The sequence below is a fragment of the Physeter macrocephalus genome, chromosome 13 (assembly GCF_002837175.3).
Source record: "Physeter macrocephalus isolate SW-GA chromosome 13, ASM283717v5, whole genome shotgun sequence".
In the NCBI taxonomy this organism is placed as follows: domain Eukaryota; kingdom Metazoa; phylum Chordata; class Mammalia; order Artiodactyla; family Physeteridae; genus Physeter; species Physeter macrocephalus.
In genome coordinates this window covers 44033542-44039767 of record NC_041226.1, presented here as the reverse complement: position 1 = coordinate 44039767, position 6226 = coordinate 44033542, and the positions used below count along the sequence as shown (strand labels likewise).

The window sequence follows — 6226 nt, the reverse complement described above, 5'->3', positions numbered from 1 at the left end:
GGGTGGAAGCGGATAAGTAGGAAGATTCCTGCCACAACTATTGTGCTTGAGTGAAGTAGAGCTGAGACAGGAGTGGGGCCTTCTATTGCAGAGGGGAGTCAGGGGTGTAGTCCAAATTGAGCTGATTTTCCAGCTGCGGCTAATACTAGTCCTACGAGGGGAAGGTTTGGGGTATTTTGGTTAAGTGCAAAGATTTGTTGTAGGTCCCATGTATTTATGTTGGAGAGGAATCATGCTATTGATGTGAGAAATCCAACATCTCCAATGCGGTTGTACAGGATTGCTTGGAGGGCGGCTGTATTTGCGTCTGTTCGTCCGAACCATCAGCCGATGAGTAGAAAAGATATAGTCGTTTGATGGGGTTGATTAGTGAGGAGTTGTTTTCATCAATGGTAATGTGGGGAGGGAATTGGGGTTGGTTTAGTAGTGTGTAAAAGATGATGCGGGTGCTGTAAACGGCTGTGAGGGAGGTAGCTGTTAATGTTAGTAGTAGGGCTCAGGCGTTGGTATAAGATGAAGTGGCGGCTTCAATGACGCGCGGGTCAGAGTGCATATATCACGTTGAGAATTCTATGATGGACCATGTCATAAATAGTGCTACAGGCATGAATATGAGTGAGAAGTAATCTATTTTGAAGCTGAGTGTCAGTTTGAGGGTCTGAATGGTGATCCAGTGTCAATTTGAGATAAGTACTTCTTGGTTTGTGTGAAGATATATCGTCATTGGGACCAGGCTAGTGAGGAAGGCGCAGGAGATGGTGTTTTTTACATAGGTTTGGTACTTGTTGCTTTTGTGGAGGTTTGTGTTGGGTGTGATGACTGGGATAGTTAGGATTAGTAATGTGAGTAGGGTGAAGGAGGTAAATAAGTTTATTACTTTTATTTGGAGTTGCACCAATTTTTTGGCTCCTAAGGCCAATGGATAACTTCCATCCTTTAAAAGTTCGAAAAAGCCATATTGTTAGGTATGGGAGCATGAGTTAGCAGTTCTTGCAGTACTTTTTCGGTAAATAAGAAGTTTTAGTCTTCTATTACTGGCTCCACAAGCTAGTGTTTTTCTTAAACTATATTTACAGTAGAGGGGACCTAGAATGATTTTAGGGTTTAGTGACAGAAGTAGGAGGGGGATGATATGTAGAGTTATTAGGGTGTGTTCTCGTGTGAAGGAGGGGGCGAGGTTGTTGATGTGATATGTGTGTTTGCCGTACTGTGTGGTAATTAGCATATATAGGGAGTATAGGGTGGTGATTACGATGTTTGTTCCTATTAGGATGATGGTGAGATTTGATCATGAGAATATGGATATTATTACGAATAGTTCTCCGATTAGGTTGATTGTAGGGGGTAGGGCGAGGTTTGTTAGGCTTGCTAGTAGTCATCAGGTTGCTATCAATGGGAGGAAGATTTGTAGGCCTCGGGCTAAGATTATGGTTCGGCTGTGAATTCGTTCGTAGTTTGAATTTGCTAGGCAGAATAGTATGGATGAGGTGAGACCGTGGGCGATTATTAGGGTGGTAGCTCCTATGTAGCTTCAGGGGGTTTGGATGAGAATGGCTGTGATAACGAGTGCTATGTGGCTGATTGAGGAGTATGCGATAAGTGATTTTAGGTCTGTTTGGCGTAAACAGATGGAGCTGGTTATGATTATGCCTCATAGTGAAAGTATGAGGAAGGGGTAAGCCATGTGTTCTGTGAGTGGGTTAAGTATGGGTGTGATTCGTAGTATGCCGTAACCACCGAGTTTTAATAGTACGGCTGCAAGTACCATGGAGCCTGCAATGGGGGCTTCTACATGTGCTTTGGGGAGTCATAAGTGTAGTCCGTAAAGGGGTATCTTTACTATGAAGGCTATTATACAGGCTAATCATATAAAAGTGTTGGATCAGGAGGTTGATAAGGGTTGGGTTCAGTATTGTATTAGAAGGAAGTTTAGGGTTCCTGTTGTGTTTTGTAGGTAAGTTAGTGCTACTAGTAAGGGGAGTGATCCGAGCAGTGTATAGAAGAGGAAGTAAAGTCCTGCATTAAGTCGTTCTGTCTGATTACCTCAACGGGTAATAATGATGAGGGTTGGGACTAGCGTAGCTTCAAATATAATATAAAATAGGATTAGTTCTGTGGCGGTGAATGTTATGATGAGGAATACTTGTAGTGTGATTAATATTGTGATATAGAGTTTTTTTCGGGCAAGGGGCTCTTTGAGGAGGTGTGATTGGCTTGCTATTAGTATTAGGGGGAGGAGTCATATGGTCAAGATTAGGAGGGGTGTGGAGAGGGGGTCAGAGAAGAACGTAAGGGAGTAGTTGAGGTTATTATCATTGGATTGCGTAAGGAGGAGTAGACTTGTAAAGCTAATTAATAGGCTATGGGTTGTGGAGTTGATTCAGATTAGATTGTTTTTTGATAGTCAGGTTAGTGGTATTAGTATGATAGTGGGGATAATAAACTTTAGCATTGGAGGAGGTTAAGGCTTTGATGGGTTATGGAGTTGATTCAGATTAGATTATTTTTTGATAGGTTGGTGGTATTAGTATGATAGTGGGGATAATAAATTTTAGCATTGGAGGAGGTTAAGGCTTTGGACATAGTCGGTGCCATATGTGTTGGAAATCATGACTAGTAAAGCTAGTCCAATAGCTGCCTCGCAGGCTGTGAAGACTAGAAGGAGGATTGGAGCTATGTTGGCTAGGGTGAAGTGTAAATTTAGGGTTGTGAGGGTTGTAAAGATAAATAGGGATAGTGCTATGCCTTCTAAGCAGAGTAGTGCGGATATTAGGTGGGATCGGTATATTAGTAGACCTACGAGGGATATGGAGAAGGCTATTATGACGTTTATGTGAATCAGGGACATTTGGTACTTGTGAGTTTGATCACAGTCCAGTGAGTCGAAATCACCTGTTTTGTTTTAAACTAAGTACCATATTCGGCTCATTCTAAGCCTTCTTGGGTTCATTCGTAGGCGAGGCTAGCTGCTAATAAGGAGATTAGGAATAGGGCTGTGGTAAGTATTGTTTTTAGGTTGTTTGTTTGGGTTGCTCAGGGGAGGGGCAATAGGAGGGCGATTTCTAGGTCGAAGAGAAGGAAGGTAATTGCGACTAGGAAGAACTTTATGGAAAAGGGTAGGCGGGCAGATTGTATAGGGTCAAAGCCACATTCGTAGGGGCTTGTCTTTTCAGTGTATGCATTTAACTGGGGGAGTCAGAAGGCGATAAGTATTAGTAACAGGGCTAGTGTTGTGTTTGTTAGGAGTGTCAGTAGGATGTTTATTGTTCTTTTTCGGAGTTTACCGAAACTAACTGATTGGAAGTCAGTTGTACTTGTTAATACTAAAAGGACTATGAACCTCATCAGTAGATTGATACGTAGAGGAATAGTCATACGACGTCTACGAAGTGTCAATATCAAGCTGCGGCTTCGAAGCCGAAATGATGGTTTGGTGTGAAGTGGAATTTTATTTGGCGTAGAAAGCAGACAGTGAGGAAAGTAGATCCAATGATAACGTGCAGTCCGTGAAAGCCTGTGGCTACAAAGAAAGTGGACCCATAAACTCCGTCTGAGATTGTGAATGGGGCTTCGTAGTATTCTGACGCTTGTAGTAGGGTGAAGTAAAGACCAAGTGCGATTGTGATGAAAAGGGCTTGAAGCATTTGTTTGCGGTCTCCTTGCATGAGACTGTGGTGGGCTCATGTGATAGATACGCCGGAGGCTAGTAGAACAGAAGTATTGAGAAGAGGTACTTCGAAGGGGTCTAGGGGGCAGATGCCTGTTGGTGGTCAGCATCCGCCTAGTTCGGGGGTAGGAGCGAGGCTTGAGTGGTAAAAAGCTCAGAAAAAGCCAGTGAAAAATAGAATCTCTGATAGGATGAATAGGACTATTCCATATCGGAGCCCCTTTTGGACAGTTGGTGTGTGATGACCTTGGAAGGTGCTTTCTCGGATAATGTCTCGTCATCATTGGTATATTGTCAGGATATTTGTTAAAAGGCCTAGGGCTAGTAGGATAGTTGAGTTGAAGTGGAATCATATGATTAGGTGGTCAACATCCGCCTAGTTCGGGGGTAGGAGCGAGACTTGAGTGGTAAAAAGCTCAGAAAAACCCTGTGAAGAATAGAATCTCTGATAGGATGAACAGGACTATCCCATATCGGAGCCCCTTTTGGACGGTTGGTGTGTGATGGCCTTGGAAGGTGCTTTCTCGGATGATGTCTCGTCATCACTGGTATATTGTCAGGATATTTGTTAAAAGGCTTAGGGTTAGTAAGATAGTTGAGTTGAAGTGGAATCATATGATGTGGCCTGATGTTATAAGAAGTGCTGAGAAAGCTCCTGTGAGGGGTCAAGGGCTTGGGTTTACTATATGGTAAGAGGGGGTTGGGTGGGTCATTATGTGTTGTCATGCAGGTACAGGCTTACTAGGAGGGTGAAAACATAGGCTTGGATTAGGGCGACGGCAAATTCAAGGATGGTTAAGAGGGTGAGAATGATGAATGTGATGAAGGCTGTGAATAGACTGATGCTTATTAGTGCGAGGGTGGCTATTCAATAGACTAATGCTTGTTAGTGCGAGAGTAGTTATTCCGATTAGGTGTATTAATAGGTGGCCTGCTGTGATATTGGCAGTTAGCCGTACGGCTAGTGCTACTGGTTGGATCAATAGGCTGATAGTTTCGATAATTACTAGTATAGGGATAAGGAAGGTGGGTGTGCCTTGGGGCAAGAAGTGGGCTAGAGATGCTTTTGTCTTGTTTCGGAAGCCTATGATGACAGTGCCGGCTCATAGGGGAACGGCTATTCCTATATTTATTGAGAGCTGTGTGGTAGGTGTAAATGAGTGTGGTAGTATTCCGAGGAGATTGGTAGAGGCGATGAATAGAATAAGTGAAACAAGTAGGAGGGATCAGGTTTGTCCCTTGGAGTTGTGTGTAATTATTAGTTGTTTCGATGCAAATTTGGTCAATCACTGTTGGATAGAGATTGTTCGGTTGTTAATTAGCCGGGTTGGTGCTGGGAACAAGTAGTATCACTGGGGTTATAAAAGAGGCAAATAGATTTTGGTCCATGCAGTGTCTCAGGGGGCGTGTTGTTTTTGTGTTTTGGTGGGTGTTAGTTCGGGGTTAGGGGTGTAAAGGTGTATTGAGATTTTTAGTTGGAGTAGTGTGAAGAGAGTTAGTATTACGGATAGGATGGTAAGAAATCATGTTGATGTGTCTAGTTGTGGCATATCATCAAGGGGAGGCTTGGCTCTCATTCTTTAACTTAAAAGGTTAACGCTAGTTTAGCTTCTTGATGAGATTACAGTATGGAGATGGATCATTTTTCAAAGTTTTCTAGGGGTACTAGTTCGAGGACAATTGGTATGAAACTATGGTTTGAGCCGCAGATTTCTGAACATTGTCCGTAGAATAAGCCTGGTCGTGTTGATATTAAGGTTGTTTGGTTTAGGCGCCCGGGGATTGCGTCTGTTTTTAGGCCTAGGGAGGGGACAGCTCATGAGTGTAGGACATCCTCGGAGGAGACTAAGACTCGGATTGTTATTTCTATAGGCAATACTATTCGGTTGTCGACTTCTAATAGTCGTAGGTCTCCTGGTTTTAAGTCCGATGTTGGGATTATGTAAGAGTCAAAGGACAGGTCTTCGTAGTCGGTATATTCGTAGCTTCAATATCATTGGTGACCTATTGTCTTTACAGTAAGAGAGGGGCTGTTGATTTCGTCTATTATGTAGAGGATTCGTAGGGATGGTAGGGCGATTAGGATTAGAATGATAGCGGGGAGAACGGTTCAAATGGTCTCTACTTCTTGGGCGTCTATTGTGTTGATATGTGTTAGTTTGGTTGTTAGTATTAGGGTGATAATGTAGAGGACTAGAGAGCTAATTAGGAAAACAATTATTAGGGTGTGATCATGAAAGTGTAAGAGTTCCTCTATAATGGGAGAGGTTGCGTCTTGGAAACCTAGTTGAAGGGGGTATGCCATGGAGATATACAGGGTTTTCACTTGTAATTTAACTTTGACAAAGTTATGTAAGGTTTTACTAATATCTCGTTTATGAAGAGAGACATAAAGGTTATGATGTTGGCTTGAAACCAGCTAGAGAAGGTTCGAGTCCTTCCTTTCTTGATCATTTTGGATTGATGTATACAGGTTCTTCGAATGTGTGATATGGTGGAGGGCACCCATTTAGTCATTCGAGGTTAGTAGAGGTAAGATGTATTGATGTTACTTCTCGT

General features: G+C 42.8%; 2 pseudogenes; both read right to left on the bottom strand.

Moving 5' to 3' along the window:
• LOC129392670 (NADH-ubiquinone oxidoreductase chain 5-like) overlaps positions 1 to 1655 on the bottom strand; it is a 3912-nt pseudogene extending 2257 nt beyond the window's left edge.
• Positions 1656 to 5285: 3630 nt separating this feature from the next.
• On the bottom strand, positions 5286 to 5987 carry LOC129392678 (cytochrome c oxidase subunit 2-like; annotated as a pseudogene).
• Between the last annotated feature and the right edge of the window lie 239 nt (positions 5988 to 6226).